Genomic DNA, 21495 nt, shown 5'->3' on the forward strand with positions numbered 1-21495 from the left:
ATGACCTAAACCAGGCTAGCGCCTGACCACTGATACCAACATAGTTTTCTAGTCTATTGAGTAGGATTCTGTGGTCTATTGTGTCAAATGCTGCACTAAGGTCTAGTAATATAAGAATTGAGATTTCACCACGATCGGATGTTAATAGGAGGTCATTTGTAACTCTAAGCAACGCTGTCTCTGTGCTATGGTGGGGCCTGAATCCTGATTGGAACTTTTCATATGTACTATTATTTGTCAAGAATGTGCGTAACTGGCTTGCCACTACCTTTTCTAATATTTTCGAAAGAAAAGGGAGATTTGAGATTGGTCTAAAGTTATTAAGTTCTCCTTGGTCAAGCTGTGGTTTTTTAATCAGCGGTTTAATAACTGCTAGTTTGAAAGCTGTTGGAACGTATCCTATTTCTAGCGATGAGTTAAAGATATTTAGAACCGGGGTTGACACTACAGGGAATACTTCTTTAAGTAGTTTTGTGGGAACGGGGTCTAATATACAGGACGATGATTTGGATGATGTGACTAGTTTAGAGAGCTCATCTATTGTAGTAGGTTTAAATGAATCAAGATGTTCGTATGGTAGTCTAGTGTTAAGTGAACTAATGGGTAGAGTGGTGGCTGCCTGGGTAGCTACGATGTTTTCCCTAATAGCCGAAATTTTGTTAGAAAAGAAGTTCATGAAGTCGTTACTATTGTGTTGAAGTTTACTATTGGTTTCTGTTTGTTCTTTGTTTCTAGTCAGTTTCGCAACTGTGCTAAAGAGGAAACGAGGGTTATTATGATTCTCATTTATAAGCTTGCTAAGATATGTAGATCTGGCGGTTTTAATAGCCTGTCTGTAGTGTTTAACACTCTGTTTCCATGCTGCGCGCCATACTTCTAACTTTGTGCTTCTATAATTTCTTTCCATTTTTCTAGCTGCCTTTTTAAGGGCTGCTGTGTGATGGTCATACCATGGAGCTGGCGGTTTTTCTTTGAATCTCTTTTTTCGAATGGGAGCAACGGCATCCAATGTGTTAGAACAGACATTGTTTAGGTTTTCTATTTCAATATCTAGATCGTCACAGTTATCTGCTACATGTTTCATTTGGGACAGGTCTGGAAGAGTGCTAATAAAGCTATCTTTAGTGGTGGAAATTATTGTTCTGGCTAGTCGGTAGCATGTTGTAGATTGAGTGATCCTATCTAGAAGTACAGTGTATGACACAAGGTAATGGTCAGAAACTGCATCACTCTGAGGTGATATTTCGACGTCATTAATATTGAGTCCGAGTGACAGAATTAAGTCTAATGTGTGATTACGAGTATGCGTTGGCCCTGTCACGTTTTGTCTAATATTGAGAGAATTTAGAACATCTATAAACGCACGTCCTAATGCGTCTTTTGGGTTGTCCACATGGACATTAAAATCACCAACAATAAGAGCTTTATCTACAGTGACTACAAGCTCAGATAGGAAATCTGCTATTTCATTAAGGAAATCTGCATGGTGGCCCGGTGGTCTATAGATTGTCGCTAAAGCAAAAGAAAGCTGTTTGTGGTTACGATCAGTTATTTCCATATTTAACAACATTACTTCAAATGATTTAAATTTTAGCTCAGATTTTTGGTTTACTTTAAACATTGTGTTGTATATTGTAGCTACACCACCCCCTCTCCCCTTTAATCGAGGTTCGTGTTTATAATAATAGTCTTGTGGGGTGGATTCATTTAAACTAATGTAGTCGTCTGCTTTAAGCCAGGTTTCTGTTAAACAGAGTACATCTAAGTTTTGGTCTGTAATTATTTCATTGACAATAGGTTCTTTATTGGTAAGCGATCTAATGTTAAGAAGGCCGAATTTTAAGATTCGAGATTCATCTGTTAATGTATTGTTTTCTAATTTTATTTGAATCAGATTTGTACCAGATGTAACAAGCGGTGCCCTGTATTTATTTGTTCGGGGAACAGATACAGTTGAAATGTGCTGATATTTCGGTAAGATTGACTCGAAGTGCTGGGATATAAGTGGTCTTGACATATCACGGCAGCTAACAGATGGACGGTTAAGCCGATCCGTCTGTTTCCTGACCTGGGCCCTGGATAGTCATACTATATCAGAATTAAGACTATTGATCAGATTTTTAGTGAGTATAGCACTTCCTTCCGATGACGGATGAAGGCCATCTCGGGTTAGGAGAAATGGTCTTCCCCAGAAATGCTTCCAATTGTCTATAAACCCTACGTTATGCTGAGGGCACCACTTTGACATCCATTCATTGAGAGACACTAATCTACTATGTGTTTCATCTCCCCGGTAGGCGGGGAGGGGACCAGAGCATATTACATTGTCTGACATTGTTTTTGCAATTTCACACATCTCCTTAATATTATCTTTGGTGATTTCCGACTGGCGGAGCCTAGTGTCATTCGTGCCGGCGTGAATAACAATCTTAGAAAACTTCCGCTTAGCATTAGCCAGCACTTTAAGTTTGGATCTAATGTCAGACGTTCTGGCTCCCGGTATACAGTCGACTATGGTGTTTGGTGCCTCAATGTTAGTGTTCCTGAGTATAGAATCTCCAATGACCAGGGCACTTTTAAAAGGTGTTTCAGCTGGTATACTCCTTAGGGGATCGAATCTGTTAGAAATTGTCGTTACGTTATGGGTCTTAGAAGGACGCCTTATATGACTATGCCGCCTAACAGTCACCCAGTTTGACCGCCGACTTGACTCTGATGACGGAACCGAGCCATGTGTATTTTGATAAACACTATGCGCGCTCGATACAGTATTTGTAATATTTATATTAGCATCTGATGTCGGAACCGAGCCATTAGTCTTTTCGCTCGATAGATTATTTGCGACAGTAATATTAGCGGTTTTGCTATCCTCAACTAGCGTTCGGATGCGCGATTCTAGTTCAGCAACCTTCTCAGTTAACCTTAATACTTCAATACACTTAGTGCATGTAAACCCCTCTATGCTAACAGCAGAAGCTAAACTATACATGTGGCAAGTAGTACATGTTACAATAACAAGCGGAGTCTTACCGCTTTCATGCTGGGCGATGGCGTCTTCGTTTACCCGAACGCGGTCCCCGGAGCTGCATCGCGTGGGGTGTTCGGTTGTGACATGCCTCGGTCGCCTGCGAACGTCTGGGGCCAGGGTGATGTTTGGCTTGCCGAATCTACGAAGGCCGGGCAGCGGTTCCTCCACAGCTTCCCGATCGCTTTCACGTCGTTCACGGTCCGTGAAGCTGCATCGCGTGGAATGCATGTTTGTTGCTCGCTTGTGGACGTCGGAAGGCAGGCTGAAGTGGGCGCTGTACCTCGCCTTGGATCTGCTAAAACCGGGAAACAACTCCTCCACAGCTTCCCGCTCAGGTGAGGATAGGTCAGAAAAGCATATATCAGATGAATCCGCCATTAGATCGGAAAATGCTAGCTTCAGCCTCCACCGTGTGGATGCTAGCGGGCTATATGCTAACAACACTGGGTGTTTATTAGTGATAAATAGTTTCACGTGGTAGTACTGCTCAATAATCGTCACGGTAAAGTATTCCTATATAAAACTAATAAGTTATATTATATAAATAGGAATAAGATGGTAAAAAAAAAAAAGCTTTTAGATGATGAACTCGACGGAGCTACGATGCACGATCTGTTCAGCGTGACGTCACAAAACCATTTTTCTTAAACAAGTACTAACCAGTCCCGACCCTGCTTGGTTTCCGAGATCAGACGAGAGCGGGCGTGCTCAGGGTGGTGTGGCAGTAAGCGAGTGACGACTCGATTCGAGAGACACTTCAAGACTAATGTGGCAACGCCATGACATTGGTAAATGCTTACAAAAAGGACGCATTCATGGGAAAAAATGACATAAATAATTAATTAATTAAATGCTTACAGCACCTGGTATTCCCAGGCGGTCTCCCATCCAAGTACTAACCAGGCCCGACCCTGCTTGGCTTCCGAGATCAGACGAGAGCGGGCGTGCTTTTTTTTTTTTTTTTTTTTTTTTTTTTCGCTGCTTGGCTTTCGAGATCAGACGAGAGCGGGCGTGCTTTTTTTTTTTTTTTTTTTTTTTTTTAATCATTTTGAATCATTTTTCTAACAATTACAAAGCATTTCATACAAAACCATTTGTTTTACACAAAAAAACATCAAATATACACTACCATGAAGTTAAATAGTTACATAAAAGAACAATGAGAAAAAAAAACTTTAAAATTATGTAAAAATGTGTCCCGTAACATCTGGCAATCTCCACTTTAAACCCTCTAAAATACTGCAAACCTTGGGCGTAAAAACATTGTAAAAAGCTTCTAACATATTCTCATGTTTAAAATAGGCATACAATCTTTCCATGTACATTTCAGTTTTTCTTTTAAAAACAGTCCATACATCAATTACAATTTTTTCTTTTTTTGCTGCAGTTCGTCGTTCCCATATTGCACTTTTCATTAACATTACACATAAATTAATAAATTTCATGTTTTGACTTTTCCTTTTCCAACCAAACATCACCAATCTATTCCATTCCATTTCATTCTCATTCCATTGTTCGTCCAATTCTTTGATTATGTCTTTACATTTGTTTAAAAAAGAGTCCAATTCTTTGCAGTTCAAAAACAAATGTACAATTCCTTCTTCTCTTTCGTGACATACTTTACACATCGCACTTTGTTCCATTCCTATTTTGTTTAAAATCACATCAGTAAATACCACTTTATGTCTTATTGTGTACTCCAAGGACTCCAGTCTTGTTTCTACACATCTTCCCCTCATGTTTCTCCATATATCTTCCTGTTTTAAATTCACAAATTTATGTAGCCAGAAGCGATTTACAATAGGTTCTTTAAAAACACTGTCTCTGAAAAAGCAATAAAACATCTTAATACTGCATTCTTTGAGAGTGTATACTTTTTCATCCAAAATCACTTGAATGTCTTTCTGTTCTTTTTCCTTTTCCATATTTTCTATTCTTTTAATCCACTCTTTGGGTATAGCTTGTTTAATTACTTCATACTTGTTTATAATTTCTTGTTTGCTGTATTCCTCTTTTGCCTCATCCATTGCATCATACACACATTGTACAGGTAAGAAACCTTCTTTCACTTCATAAATTACATCTTTTACTTTAGTTATTCCCACTTCCATCCATTTCTTAAAATAAATGACTTTGTCTTGTTTTAAAACCTTGTTGTTCAAGAACAGAGGTTGATTTAAAATGTTTTCTCTTCCTCGTGGGTCATATTCAATATTTGTTAAAAACTTCCCCCAAGCACTAAGCAATTCTCTATAAAATCCAGGTATTCTCTCTGTCATCCAATTTTTCGTTTTCATCCATAAAATTCCATCCTCCATGTTAAAATTTTCACATCTGTTTAAAAAATATTTCATTGTTTTCTTCCATTCTGCCTTGTTTTCTTCTTGTAAATACTTTTTAACTGCTTTTACTCTTAGACTGTTTTTCCTTTGTTCTACATCCATTAATCCTAGACCGCCTTTTTCTATATCCCCTAAAATCGTGTTGTAAGCTATTCTTGGCGGTTTGCCGTTCCAAATAAAATCAAGAAAACATTTCTTCAACCTCTTTTCTATCCATATTGGCATTTCAGATAAGTATAAAACATACCACAATTTAGAAACCATTAAAACATTCAAAGTTAAAACCTTCCCCTTCAAGCTTAAAGTTCTTAATTTCCAAAAGTTTATTTTTCTTTCTATTCCTGATATCAGTTGTTCCCACATTTCATCTCTTGTTTTTTTCTCATTTTTCCCCAATAAAAGTCCTAAAATTTTCATTTCTTCTACCTCTTTAAAATTAAAATAATCATTTAAAGGCACAGCTTTGCCAAACCTCATGTACACTGTTTTATCCTCATTAACTTTACCTCCTGATGCTTTACAAAATTTCTTGACAACATTCATGGCCTCTTGTACACTTTCTTTCCTATTTACAATTATTGTTGTGTCATCTGCATACTGAAAAACTTTCCCTTCAGACATAATTCCCTCAATCTCAATTCCTGTTATTTTTGTATTTTCCTTTATAGCTAATCCCAGTGGTTCTGATACAAGTGAATATAACAGTGCCGAGAGTGGACAACCTTGCCGTATTGATCTCGTAATTTTAAAACATTCAGTTAAAAACCCATTGCATTTAATTTTTGTCAAAGCCCCCTTGTATAAGATTTTAATCCATTTGATAAAATTCTTCCCAAAACCAAAACTCTTTAAAACATCAAATAAAAAACCATGTTCCACCCTATCAAAAGCTTTTTCAAAATCTAAACTGATTATGTACCCATCCTTATTTTCTTGTTTTATGTACCATATCATGTCCCTTATACTCATTGTTATGTCAGCTATGTCTCTTCCTTTGACTGCATATGCTTGATTTGTTTTTATTATAGTTGGCATCACTTCCTTCAGTCTATTTGCTAAAACCTTTGCTATAATTTTAAAATCTGTGTTCAACATTGAAATTGGTCTATAGTTCTTTAAGTCTACCCTCTCCCCTTTGCTTTTATATATAATTTTCATCAAACCTATTCTCATCCTTTCATTTACTTCCTCTTTTTCAAAAATTTCCTTAAAAACCTCCTTTAAAATCTTTGTTAAAACCCCTTTAAAACATTTGTAAAATTCAATCCCCAAACCATCTATTCCCGGACTCTTCTTTCTGTTTAGTTGATCTATTGCTTGTTCAATCTCTTCTTCTCTGAAATCATGGTCACATACATCTTTATCTTCTTTACTTAATTTTGCTTTTATTAGATTTAATAATTGTTTTTTTTTCTTTCTCCTCTTCACCTTGAGTACTGAAAAGGTCCTCATAAAAGGCCTTAATTTCTTTTAGAATATTTTCATTTCCTTGTACGATTTCCCCATTTTTCCCTCTTATCTCCTTTACAATCTCTGCTTTTCCTTTCTTTTTCTCTAGGTCAAAATAAAACTTTGTACATTTCTCACCCTCCACAATATATTTTGCTTTACTTCTTAATCTTGCTCCTTCATATTCTTTTTCCTCTATTTCCTTTAATCTTTCCTCAATTTCTCTTATCTTTTGTATGTCTTTGTTTTCTTTAGCTAGTTCTTTTTCTAAGTCTGTTTTCATTTCTTTTTTCTTATAACTCTTACATTTCTGTATTAGGCTACAGTATTTAATTGAGAATTTTTTTATTAAAAACTTTACGTTTTCCCACCATATTGTCTTACTCTCTTCATACATTTTACTTTCCTTTTCTCTTTCTATAATTTGTTTGATTTCTGAAACATAATCTTTATTTTTAAGAATCTCTGTATTTAAAACCCATACCCCTGGCCCTCTTTGTATTTTGTCCAAATTAATTTTAAAAAATAAGAACTTATGATCACTTAAACTTGTTTCTTCATACTTAATCTTTTCAATAAAATTTTCCACATTCCTATTACATAAAATAAAATCAATTCTTGTTTTGCACACAAACTGTCCCACTATTTGTCGTCTTGAAAACTCTTTTTTTGTTTCGTTCCTTTCTCTCCATACATCAATCATTTTATTTTCTTCCATTAAAAACTTTAATTCTTTTCTCCCCGCATCACTTTTAAAAACCATTCCCTCTGCCATATCTTGTTTACTAAAAACTGTATTAAAATCCCCCATCATTACAATTTCTTTATATTTCTTTAAAAAACCTCTTAAAACATAAAAAAATCTTTTTTTTCCTTCTCTTCTGTTGGTGCATGTACATTTATTATAACCATTTCCTTTTCGTCATATTTTGTCTCTACAATCATACATTTTCCTATATTGTCTTTAAATACAATTTTGCTTCTTTTAAAAACCTCCTCTTTCATTAAAAAAGCAACTCCTCTTCCAAATCTTCCATTACCATTGTTATATAAAATTCCTCCAGCCCATCTCCTTTGAAAATCCTTCATCACATTCTCTTTCCAGTTCGTTTCTTGTAGTGCAATGATATCTTCATGTTTACATCTTTCAATTACTTTTTCAAATTTTCTCACGTCCAGCAGTCCTCTTGCATTAAAAGTCACACAACTTAAAACCATTAAAAGAAAAATTAAATACCTAAAAACCATTGTCTCACTTCATCTCCTCCAGGCCCTTTAAAACTTCATACCTATTTACACATTTCTTTTGTCCTTTTTTCATCACTTTTTTCCTAGCAAACTGTACATTTGGTGTTACCTTTAATGCTCTTCTTCTTGTTTGTGCTCTTCCGTCTCTGCTTTTCTCCAATACTGCTGCTTCTTCCATTTCTTTATTGTCAATCCCGCTGCTCTCTACTATCTCATTTTGTCCTTCTTTGTCCATCGTATCTAAAAGACTTGTAAAACTTGCAGAAATTTCAATTGGTGTCCATGTACCATCATCTCCTTGTGAATTGTCCTTCTCATTTTCCACTTCTATGTCCTCTGTTGTCTGTTCCTCTATGGTTATTCCCTTTTCCATTTCATTTGCTCCATCAGTGTGTTGTTGTTCTTCATTTTCATTTTCTTCTCCATCGTTCCCTTCACCTGTCCACCTGTTTTTGTGATCCTCCTTCTCCTCCATCCATCCAACACTCACATTTATTTAAATAGTCTTGGCAGTCCGGGCACTTAACAGTGTTACAGTCCCTTGCGAAATGTCCCCTCTCCTCACATTTGTAGCACTTAAAATCAGGGCAATCTTTCATTAGATGGTCTGGGCTCATGCACAGCCGACAGGTTTTCACCTGATGGCTGTGCATCACCCTAAAATATTGCGGCCCTTCCGCTGTTTCCAGCTTCGTGCTGTATGGGAGTGAAACCACTTCCTTGGGGAACCTCACTCTCGCAAACCTTGTCCCGTCCTCGATTCCAGTGCCCGGATACAGCCTTCTTTTAATTTTTGATATTGGCAAAACGCCCCAACCTTGCAATTTTTCTAAAATTTCGTTATCCTCCAGGTAAACAGGCAAATGCATGAAGGAAACGACATATTCTCTGATTTGTAATCTCCTCACCTCACAGTTTGTTCCTTTTATCATTAGTCCATCCATTAACTCATCACACATTTCCTCCTTCTCCAGGGTCAGTTCATATTCCTTATTTTGTCTTGGTCTTACTGCCAGAACGTTTCCTTCTCCAATTTTCTCTGCTATCACTTTAATTATATCCTCCGCCTTTACTCCATTAGCATTGTCCACATTTACAATCACTGTTGCTTCCTTCATGTATTTCCTTTGCTCAAAATTCCTAACAACTGAATCCTTTTGGTTTCCAGCTCGTGGTCGATGTTCAGGTCCAGTGTCATTGCCGTTTCGTTTCCCCGCCGCCATTTCCAGGTCATTAGCCGTAGGTCCGTCCATTTCAAATGAAAAACAAACACGAAAAACAAAAACAAACAAACAAAACCACGAAAAATCACGATTTAACCACCCTCCAGCCAGCCAAAAGCTGCTGTTAGGTGGTTTAAACAAAACAAAAAAATCACTAACAAACAAAACTCAATCGATATAAAAAAAAACTACAAACGCTAACAAACATAAACAATTCAATTCAATTCAATTCAATTTTATTTATATAGCGCTTTTCACAATTTGTGATTGTTTCAAAGCAGCTTTACAGTAATAGAAGCAGTGGAAAGCTTAAAAAAACGACAGATAGCACAACATAATACACGATAGCAGCTAAATTTGCTGCGGCTATGAATCAACATTATAAGCGTGCGTATTGCTAATGTAACGTAAAGAAGAGGGTGCTAAGTAAAGCCCAAGAAGGCTGCCTCCCCGGGTTGAAAAACCCCCTATGAGAAAAAAAACCCCAGACTCAGCAGGGGAAGTAAAAAAAAGTCTTAGGAGGAAAAAACCCTTGGGAGATATATTTATATATACATTGAAACGATTAAGGAGATTAGGCGGAGGTAAAGCGGGTTCTGCTGGTGGTCGTTGGTCATGCATCAGCTGGGCATCACGTTGACGGTCTGCCGGTGAGTCAGAGGTGTGCCAACTTTCACATTTACCGGAACTGGGTCTGTTTGTCTCAAGTGTCCTCGGAGACGAGGACGAGACATGAAGAAAGAAAAACAAAACCCAATTAGCGTAGGGGCCATTCATATGTATACACATGTACATATAAACAAACATATATATATATATATATATATATATATATATATATATATATATATACTTATACATACATACATACATACATACATACACACACACATACATATACGTATTGAAGATATGTCATCCCAGTGACAGACTCTGCACAGTTCGGTTTAGGGAGAACGAGAAAAATGCACGGGACGGCGAATGTTTTTAGGAAATGGATGCAGTGACGCCCTTTTAAGGACTGAAGTCCCGCCCCCGACTAGTGGGCTTAACACCACAAATCTATACCCACCGAGCTTTATTAAAATCCGGACGAGCAAGGGAGTAAAGGGGAGACGGGGACGTGACTGCGCCAGTCATCTCCCTGATGCCTGTCTAGGCTTCACAGTACTCCCCTACTCGACTCAGAAACCTCAGGTGGAGGGCCGAACAAGTGATAACATAATTCCATACATAATTTTCAATCACTCCTCTGCGCTTGGCAATTAATGGCCCGATTCGGGGTTTTATTGGTCTAGTGTTGAAGTTTTGGCCTTGTATTGTGGTTTGTATGTGCACAAAGTAGCGTTTCTTTTCCTTATATGTAGCCTTTTCTATTTTATACGTGAAATTTGTTTTTGAAAGTTTATGCCTTGGCCCATGGTTTGCTGCAAATATGTAAACAAGTAAGGAGAGATTAAACATTTTCTTAAGTTTATTAATAGCATTTACCATGCTTTGAAATGTTGACGAAAATGAGGATTTAGTTTATTTATTTATCAGGTTGTACAAGCTATCTATTGTGAGATGAGTACCATTACTAAAACAAATTATGTGAATGCCTTGTTAAAGAGAAAAGTTTTAAGTCTAGATTTAAAGGTATCTATTGTGTCTGATTCTCGGACAACGGTTGGTAAATCATTCCAGAGCTTAGGGGCTAAGTAGGAAAAGGATCTTCCACTTTTAGACACTTTTGATATTTTAGGGATAACTAAGAGACCAGAGTTTTGCGAACGCAGTGCACGTGATGGATTGTATTCTGATAGTAATTCTCTAAGATATGAGGGTGCTAGGCCATTTAAGGCTTTGTAGGTGGTAAGTGATATTTTAAATTGTATGCGATAATTAACTGGTAGCCAGTGTAAAGATGCTAGAATTGGACTTATGTGGTCATACTTCTTAGATCTAGTAAGCACTCTTGCAGAAGCGTTTTGAATTAGCTGCAGCTTGTTTACCTGATTTGCATGGCATCCCCCAAGTAGCGAGTTACAATAGTCTATTCTAGAGGTCATAAAAGCATGGATAAGCTTCTCTGCGTCAGATGTAGACAGTATATGGCGGATTTTTGAGATATTTCTAAGATGGAAGAATGCTGTGCGGCAGACGTTGCCGATATGACTATCGAAGGATAAATTGCTGTCAAACATCACACCTAAGTTCCTAACCGAGGAAGATGGTACCACAGTGCAGCCATCTATGTGCAACTTGTAATCTGACATATTATGTTTGTAGCGATTCGGTTCAATAATAAGCATCTCTGTCTTATTGGAGTTGAGCTTAAGAAAGTTATATGCCATCCAGTCACTAACATCGCTAATGCAGTCTGTTAGCTTAGAAAACGTGTGGGTTTCGCTGGGATGTGAGGAAATGTAAAGCTGGGTATCATCCGCATAGCAGTGAAAACTTATGTTATGTTTCCTGATAATGTCTCCTAGAGGTAACATATATAATGAGAACAGGATAGGACCTAAAACTGATCCCTGCGGTACACCATATTTAACCAGGGAGTGATATGACTGTTCCTCATTTACATAAACAAAGTGATAGCGATTGGTTAGATACGACCTAAACCAGGCTAACGCCTGACCACTGATACCAACATAGTTTTCTAGTCTATTGAGTAAGATTGTGTGGTCTATTGTGTCAAAGGCTGCGCTAAGGTCTAGTAATATAAGAATTGAGATTTCACCACGATCGGATGTTAATAGGAGGTCATTTGTAACTCTAAGCAACGCTGTCTCTGTGCTATGGTGGGGCCTGAATCCTGATTGGAACTTTTCATACGTACTATTATTGGTCAAGAATGTGCGTAACTGGCTTGCCACTACTTTTTCTAATATTTTCGAAAGAAAAGGGAGATTTGAGATTGGTCTAAAGTTATTAAGCTCTCCCTGATCAAGCTGTGGTTTTTTAATCAGCGGTTTAATAACTGCTAGCTTGAAAGCTGTTGGAACGTATCCTATTAAACAATGAGAGAGCCTTCCTCTCTCTACTGCAGCCAACTCACTTCCTGATTGCTCAATAGCGCCCTCAGGGTGGTGTGGCCGTAAGCGAGTGCCGACTAGATTCGATAGACACTTCAAGACTTATGTGGCAACGCCATGACATCAGTGAACGCTTACAGAAAGAACGCATTCATGGGAAAAAATGACATAAATAATTAATTAATTAAATGCTTACAGCACCAGGTATTCCCAGGCGTTCTCTCCTCCAAGTCCCTATGCCGACCAATCATTGAGCGCCGTTGAGCAAGTTGAGCTGCTCAACCAACCAATCACTGAGCTCTGTTGAGCAGGCCGCTTCCTCAACCCACCAATCAAATGGCGCCGTTGCTTTGAATATTAAGTGCATCATGTGAGTGACAAGCGTAAATAACACTACCATCATCAGTTGATTGAGTTGATCGGTTACAGCAAACAAGAGGTAAGTCCAGTATATTTACCAGTATATTCATATAAATGCTTTCTAACCGCTTTTTGTATGGATTTGCGTGGATTTACGTGCAGTAATTACAAAGTTATTAAAGTTTTAAAAGCTTTAATAGAGAAAATATGATCGCCCATCCAAGTTAACTGTTAACGTGTATCGTAAACTGCAGTTATTCGAGTCTTTGTAATATTTTACTCAAATTAAATACTTTGGAAATACCCAAACACAATCAGGGCTGGACATTAAGACTAAACTACTATCCGAATACAGGTAGATTTTACTTATTGCTAGTACTACTGTCAGTTTTTCCTGTTGGAATTGACTGACTACATACTGTACATAGTGTAAATAGTTTAGGCCTGTTTTGTCCGGCTATCTCCACTAATCTAAACTATTTTGTCTCATAGTAACTTATAAGCCATTAACAGCCAATAACATATAGTAAGTGATAAGCCATTAACAGTCAATAACATGTTAAAACACTGACAACACAAGGCAAGCAAAAATATAGTCTACAATTATAAAACCATTACCTTTTGAACTTTCAGCTAATCATATGAAATATCACATTAAAATGTAAATCAGATAAAATCAATAAAGATTACTCAGTACTTGTGTAGTATTTTTTATGATTATTATTTTACAAAATACCTTTTTAGTTCTACTTTAAGTAATAGTATTAGCAGAACTGTTACTTGTTTACATGTTTTGCATCTCCTGGTTTTCCAGTGTTTAGTCCCCTGTACAGATTGAAAAGAAAAAACTAATCTGAATCTGTTTCTGTTTTATTACAACAGATAGAAATCATGGATGTGGAGGGACACAAGTGCAGTGTTTGTGACAAGAGATTCTCTGTGAAGTCCAACCTGACTCGGCACATGCAGCTTCATTTTCCAAAGGAGCATGTGTGTGAAGTGTGTGGGAAAAGCTTCTCACTGAAACAGCAGCTGAGCAGCCACCAAAAACAGCACCTGTACCCATGCATCCGTCTGTACAGACAGGGAGAGGCCAAGCTGCAGTGTACGGATGCAGCTAAGAGTGTGGCAATGGCCCCCAGCAAAGCAGTAGACCCCAGCTGTCTGAATTCTGAAAAGGCGGAGGCTGCTGCAAAGGAAGCTGGAGGGGAAATGTGGAAAGGCCAGCTAGTTGTTACATTCGGCAAATATGCAGGACAGTCTTTCAGGTGGTTGCTTGAAAATGATGTGGGCTGGGTCATATGGCTGCTGTCTGAATATTGCCAGAAGGGTGAGCAGAATGATCTCCTTAAGTGGCAAAAGGAGCGATTGCTGCAGTATGCCAGAGAGTTCCCGCCTGTCACCTTTCATCTTAACAAACGCTTGGAGGTAACTTTGACCTTTTAACTGAGATTAAATTATATTTATGGTTTTGTTTATAAAAAAATGTGTGCATTTGTAAATCAGTTAGGCACATGTATTTCACCTTCAATAGTAAAATCATCAATGTTTACTCTGCACAAAAGCTTGTGTTTTAGCCATAGGAAGTGGTAACAGTGTAAGTACTTGTGCTTATGTGGTACAATACAACTTCTTATGTGTTTTCTACAATTCCTTTATTTTCTGCATGAACAGGAGTCAAGGAAAGACAAGGGAAAGAAGGCTGAATCTACAGTTTCAAAGTTCCAGCAGGATCCTGACTATGCCAGTGATGCTGAATTGTTGGCAGCTGCTGGTAATTAACATTTAACACACCATAACTCTTATTTTAAAATTAATATAACATTTTCTTACTGATGTATTTCAAACATCTGACTCAATACACTGCTGAAATATCACACATTTTATGGCACTGATAATGATGACAGTAGGTTTAGTATTTCACTTTAATTTTCAGCAGGGTGAGGAATATTATCAAGCTAGCTGCCCTTTTTCAGTGGAACAGATTTAATGTCTAAATGCTTTGTTGGCATTTAGATAACACATACAAAAATCAATTTAATTTGTAGATGTGATATGTTTAAATATATAAAAAAATAACTATTGTCTATATTTTTTGTAGCAGCTCTATACTAAAATGTTTATATCAAATATCATTTGTGTTATCTAAAATAAGATCTGATAACATGGAAAATAGAAACAAACTTTGTTTATTGTGATAATGTTTGTGTGTCATTATATTCACATCTTAAGCAATGTGCTCAATACATTTTGTCTGATTTTTTCTACAGAGACTGTCCTTGAAGAGTCTGAGGTAGCGGTCTCCACACAACTAACCACCTGGGGAGAGCTCACACCGGCTGTGAGTCAGGACTCTTCCCACAGCCTCAGCACATCTCAGGGAAGACCTTCTTCCCCTGTAGACACCTCTGCCTCAGAAACCAGTGGCATCTTGCGAGAGGGCTGGCAGAAATACTGGGAGCATCCACCTCCATCTACACAAGCCAATGGTATAGCTCCTCCTAACATCAAGTGGCTGAAATATGATGAGACGTATGGTCTGTTTGAGAGGCCTTCAAAGTACAAGAATGCCAAAGGAGAGATTGTGGAGAGAAGGCTTTTAAAGGAGAAGATGGAGTTCCACCCACCCCCAATTCCTACTTCTGTCAAGGGAGGACTGCCCAACATGATGGCCTTTTTCACAACCCCTGTCTTCTTCTGGCGCCCAGTTGGTGTGATGCAAGCCAAGATCCACTGCCCTAGCTCCAACTGCCCTGCACCACCAGATGAATACCTTGAGAAGAAAGGCTTTGGTAGTTATGCTAGGCAAGTGTGTGGGATGAAGTACAATTACACCCTGTTGACGGAGAAGCTGAAGTGTTCACATTGTGAAAAGATGAGGCGGGCAGTGAGTAAGACACATGGTGACGCAGACAGTGAAGATGAGGACAGTCATCATGTTCAGCAGTACATTTGGCTGGCACATAGTCCCAAGATTCTGATGAACTTGGCCCCAGCCATCAGAAGCATGTTTCCTGCCATACTGTGTGGGAAGCGTGCTATTGACAAAGGAGTGGTTACTCTTCTGAATGACAGGGTCAACAGTGTGTCCATGAACAAAGTCCAGAGACTGCTGCAGCAGGGACATGATGAGTGGTATGTGGAGCGCCGTGACCTGTACCAGACTCTGCTTTATGAAGCCCACACAGCTGGATCTGCATCGTCTCAGAAGAGCATCCTGTCCTTTGTCAAGGCTGCTGGTACTTACACCCCTCCTCTGCCCCGGTCTCCCCTTCCTTGTGCCCGTGTGCTGAGGCGTGCGCACATGATCATGGAGATGGAAAAGATGTCTGTGTACAGAGCCTCAATCCTCAGTGTGACTGGAGAAATCCTCTGCATTGATGGCACAAAAAAGGTATGTGTATTCTATCAATTCATGAAGTTAAGCAAACTTAATATTTATTTAGTCACTTTAAAAATGAATTGAGCCAACCTATTGTTTTGAATAAGGGACTTTAGCCTCACTGTTCAGCGTTCAAATGTGGAGGATACAAAATGTACATGCATTGTAATTCATATAAATTATATTGGGCAGACAGGTTATTGATAGAAACTATCAAATTGATGTTCTGCTTTCTGTTTTTTCAGGTCCTTAAGAAGATATATGGTGATGGCCAGGGCACCATGCAGTATATAACCAGTGTGCTGAACGAGTGGGGCCAGTTTTTGACCACAGTGGTGGTGGCAGCTGAGTCTGAGGGGTGCTACAGACGTATGGCCAAAGGTCTGATGGCCCGCTTTGAACGAGCTAGGGCTCCTGCACCAGCTGTCATATATGCAGATAACAACTGTTGTCGGTAGGTAATAACACATACGTATACCCTGATAATATTTGTCATTCATTTAATGTTAAAAAAAAAAACAAAGAACACATGCTGAAAATTTGTATTGTCTCAGTGACAGTGGTTCGTCCTTCCTGGAGAATCTGTTCAGGGACTGGGTGCAGAAGGGCACTGTAATCAGACTGGACATCCGACACTGGCTGCACCGCTGGGATGCTGTTGTCATTAAACAGAGCCATGCCAAGTATGGGGTGTTCATGAGTGCCCTTGCAGGTGCAGTGCTGGCCTACAACAAGAGCGATATGATGCTCCTAATCCAGGCAGTCAGGAAGGGCAACCAGGAGTTGTACGGCAAACTTTCAGACGAGGACATGATAGCCTTCCTTAAACCTCATCAAATCAGGTCCTATGTCAGACGGATCACCCGTGGCGTTGAGGTAAAGTGTAATATTAATCCATGTATAATCTTTATGTATAAAAAGCTGAAAACATACTTCACTTAAATTAACTAAGTTCTCACAATACTATATTTCTTTTTGGGAAATACTTTTAATTATTGAAATAATTTCACATTTTAAGCGATATAACTCTATTAAATAAATTGGAATGATTGTTACAGGAGACAGCTTCAGCAATTGAGTCCATCATTACGGAGTTCAAGGGACCTGCAGGCCTTGACATTGATGGAATCCACCTGTTCAAATCAGCACAGGCAGCGGATTCTCATTGGGCAATTGCAAGCAAGCATCTAAGTTGTATGCAGGTGGGTAAACACTACTTTGAACACACTATTTTGAACTAATCATTGTAAAATCATACAAACTCACAGACACCATAATAATAAAGCAACGTATGTTTTAAAGGACCCCCCTGGCATACAGCTGTATGTGTCAGTGAAGGTTGTGGTGCTGAATGGGGTCTCCCTGAACAAGTACAGGTGTCGGCGAGGCAGTAACTCCTTGGAAGGCTTGCACTCACACCTGTACAATGCCATTCCCTCACAGAGATGTGGAGTTATGCCATTCCAAGTAAGTATAAACTTTAATATTTAAAAAACTATTGATTTCACGTCATTGTTCATAGGCATATTTTACCTGCATCCTCCATGCTTTTGCGCTACCCTCTTTTTCTGTGCGTGTGTGAGCTCTATGCTGTTCACATAGCATTAACTGGGTGTATGAGATGCACACACACAAAATAGCCTATTGTGTAAAAAAGACTAATTGTATGTCATGCTGCTGGGCGATGCCCACTTTGTAATCAAAATTGCTTTCTGATGTACAATCATACATGAATGGTCATGTCTTTCAGGTGTATCTGATTGCATTTGCTGTGCAGTGGAACAACCGCATGGAATCACTCCGTGTTGCAGGTGGTCATGGCAGGCAGACGTGGTGTACGGACCCGCAGCAGATTCAGCGCATGAATCAGCAGGCTGAGGTGCTCTTCGGTAAAGAGCATGTCCTCGAGCCTAACTTTGCTGCTCCAATGCCCTACCCTGCTGTATACAAGGACCCAGACGAGGTGGAGCTCCTTGGAGTAGAGTATGCCATGTGCCAGTCAACCAGCTTTACTTCAAGGGATTACTATGCCCAGCAAGGTACACAATCTTGCATTATAACAATATAAATACATACTAAGGGCCAGATTTACTAACTGCGTGCACCAGCACAAACCATCATTTTGGCAGTAAATAGCGATGTCAGGAGTTACTAAAGACGCGCAGTGGATCATTAGTGCTAAAAGGGTTAGGGTCTGGTTCTTTTTGCGACTGATCTTATTCCATATGCATTTCTAGGAGTTTCCCTTTCAGACACAAACATTTTGGGAGGAGAATATTTAAATGATTCACACAATTTTGGAGTTATGTTGCATGCTAATTTGCCCTGTTTAGGAAATCTGGCCCTAAGTGATCAAATACCTATAAATATGTTGCATATTCTATCCATGACAAGACATGCAAGATGTAGTTTTATTTTACATATTATGAAACAAATGAACTGCAGGATTGCCATTTTGTATTAGTCTACTGTTAGTTGTTGTAACTGCTTAGACCCACTGGTGATTAGTACATTACATATTTGCAGTTGAGGAAGAGCAGTCCCGTGAAGAAGAGGAGACGGCTGAACAAAGTGAGGACAAGCTGGCAGATGAGGGTGTGGACATGGGTGTAGAGTCAGAGGAGGATCCTATGGACGCTGTCAGTGACAAACATGTCATCCTCACTCAATCAGAACAGGTGGAGGAGGAGGACAGTCCTGCTATGCAGGATGTGCTGATGACCCAGAACCATCTGCATCTTCCTGGGCTGGAGGAAGTGGAAGCCTTGGCCCTGCTCCTTTTAGAACTGGCAGACGACAGTGACCGTCACCTAGTGCCAGCTGACCTAAGGCTGAAGATTGCCACTGCAGTCGCTGCACTGCATGAGCATGACAGGTCAGCAGCCAACTTTGTAAAAAGGTATGAGTCTAGGTGGGGTTACACCCTGTTTGGCAGATGCTTGGGAGCTGATACACCTGAGAGCAGAGCCGCACAGAAGACAAAGTTTTCTTGGATGAGGTACCCTCAGGCAGCCCAGGTGACTGAGGATAGTCGTCTGTGTTACCTCGTTATTAAGATGCTGAAAAACCGGCCACCTGCCAGTCGTCTCACCTCCCCCACTAAAATCACCAATGCAATCAAGGGCCTGTATAAAAGGATTGTAGACCGAGTCAGAGACGATCCCATTCTTAATGGTCTCTCCATTCCTCTGCCCAATCTGAATGCCAAGTCCATCTCTACATTCATGGCACGGGAAGAGAAGAAGGCTAACTACAGGGCAACGGTAATGCCAAAGGTAAAACCCCACCAAAGAGTGCTGTCAGAAGAACCAATGCCAGCAGCTCCTACTCTGCCAGAATCCCTTCCAGCTCCAGATCGACCTCAGGTTCAGTACCAGAGCCTATGTCATGCAGCTGGAAAAAGGCATGGTCAGAAGCGGAGGTAAGCTGTAAAACCCTTAGCAACCAAACGTATAAACATAAACATAGAATGAGACAAAGTTTGAGATCAGTTTGTTGTTTTTATTTGAGCTTTCATGCATATTACACATATTGGAACATTGTTGTTCACGGTCAGGGACTATTTTTTTCTAGCAGAAGAAATGCTTTTACTGATTTAACTTCATGAAAGTTGCACTAATACATTTTTTTTTACTTTAATATTGTGTGGTAACCGTTTTATAAAAGCAATAAGGTACTTGAGGCAAGTGCTTCAGCCGTTACTTATTCACGATACAGCACAGCCTCTCATACCTTATTGCTTACATGTGAACATATCTGAATTCATCAGCTGAATGGTTTAAACTTAAACACAACAAACCATGTAAATTGATAGTCATACCCATTATTTCTCATGAATTATACTCATCATCGCATGTATGATTTATTTTTGCAGGATAGATGTGGAAGAGTTTGCGAACCGGCCCATTCAACCTAAACCCCCTGTGGCCACGTACATCCCACCCAGAGCGTCAAATGCACCTGTCCTTGTAGTGGTTCCTGCACAGCCACAGGGACCATCCATGATGCTCTGTGGGGCATCCAGCAGTCAAGGGGTCATACCTTTCACACCGCCTCCTGCGCTGACATCCAAACCAATAAAGCCTCATAAATCCACAAAGCCTTGTGGGGCCTGCCATGTACCCCAGTGTGGTGGGCAGCGTAAGAGATACACGCCATCCAAAGACAAGGCTGCTGAAAGTAGCCAAAAAATATTTACCTATTGCCCAGCAACTAGGAAGTCCACCACTTCAGGTTTTGAAGGTGTTGTGTTCAACAGTTTTGAACACTTCAAAAGTGTAGTTGATGAGGAACTAAAAAAGAAGAAAAATAACAATTAGAGAGCCAACTACATCCCCCAAATCACAATACCTGGATTAGACCTAGTTTACCTCATCCCCTTTTATATATTGTACACAGTATTGGGGAAAATTACTTTTAAAAGTATTCCATTAATGGAATGCACTGATTGTATGTATATTGTATATAATTCAATGTGTACATGTATCTTAATAAGAATCCTGTAAATAATAACTTATAGTACCTATTTATCTATTTTCTGCTAAATTACTTAATAATTAATGTTAATTCTATTCTGTTTACATTGTTACCTGTGTTATTGTTATTATTGTTGTGTTGTTTATTTATTTATGTAGATATATATTGTTGCACAAATAAAAGAAGAATGTTTCCAAATATGATTCCTTTCTCTTGTTGTCCATTTGTCCACTTAATAGAGGTAAAGACTGTCACATGAAACTGTATTGAGTATAGCAGAGCCTGAATTACTTACCAGTATGGTAAAGATTAAGTATTTTTCTAAAATTCCATTAAGGCCGTTTTATGTGTACATTTTTTCATGCTTTCTAGAGGGTGAATAGGGCATATAGAGTAAATAATATCTCAGATATGAGCAAATTACACTTTGTTCAAGTAGCCTACTATAGTTTCTTAGATTTTTTCAGTGATCTTGCAAACATTGTTTCACGTTTATTTATAAAGTGCATAAATTCATACTTCACATAGATATGTGCAAAAACATTTGTTACATGGCTTGTTTTTTATTGTTTTAATTGAAGCATTATGTTTGTTACATTACGTGACAGACATCATATTATACTTATTAAAACATTCAAGTTTAGACCTTTACATTTAGATTGTAGTCTTCATAGTCTTACTCACAAAAAACATAAAAACAAAACCATAAAAAGAACATAAACTTAGTATTGATGTCCTGAAGAAAGAAAACATTGGACTCGCTTTCCATTTAGCCACTCCCCTCTATTTGGCCCCTCCCAAAACCACCACATCTCCTCCCTCCACCGTCCTGCTGATCTGTTTACTTGGCTTTTTCCAAGGTGATCGGGACCCAGGATAGGGACTTGCGGGGGTCATGAGCCATTCCCAGGCGGTCTCCCATCCAAGTACTAACCAGGCCCGACCCTGCTTGGCTTCCGAGATC

At 39.0% G+C, this 21495-nt stretch overlaps 1 pseudogene; it reads right to left on the bottom strand.

The window, feature by feature from the left end:
- Nucleotides 1–21412: 21412 nt before the first annotated feature.
- LOC135726934 (5S ribosomal RNA) overlaps nt 21413–21495 on the bottom strand; it is a 123-nt pseudogene continuing 40 nt past the window's right edge.

Source organism: Paramisgurnus dabryanus, chromosome 9 (genome assembly GCF_030506205.2).
Source record: "Paramisgurnus dabryanus chromosome 9, PD_genome_1.1, whole genome shotgun sequence".
In the NCBI taxonomy this organism is placed as follows: Eukaryota; Metazoa; Chordata; class Actinopteri; order Cypriniformes; family Cobitidae; genus Paramisgurnus; species Paramisgurnus dabryanus.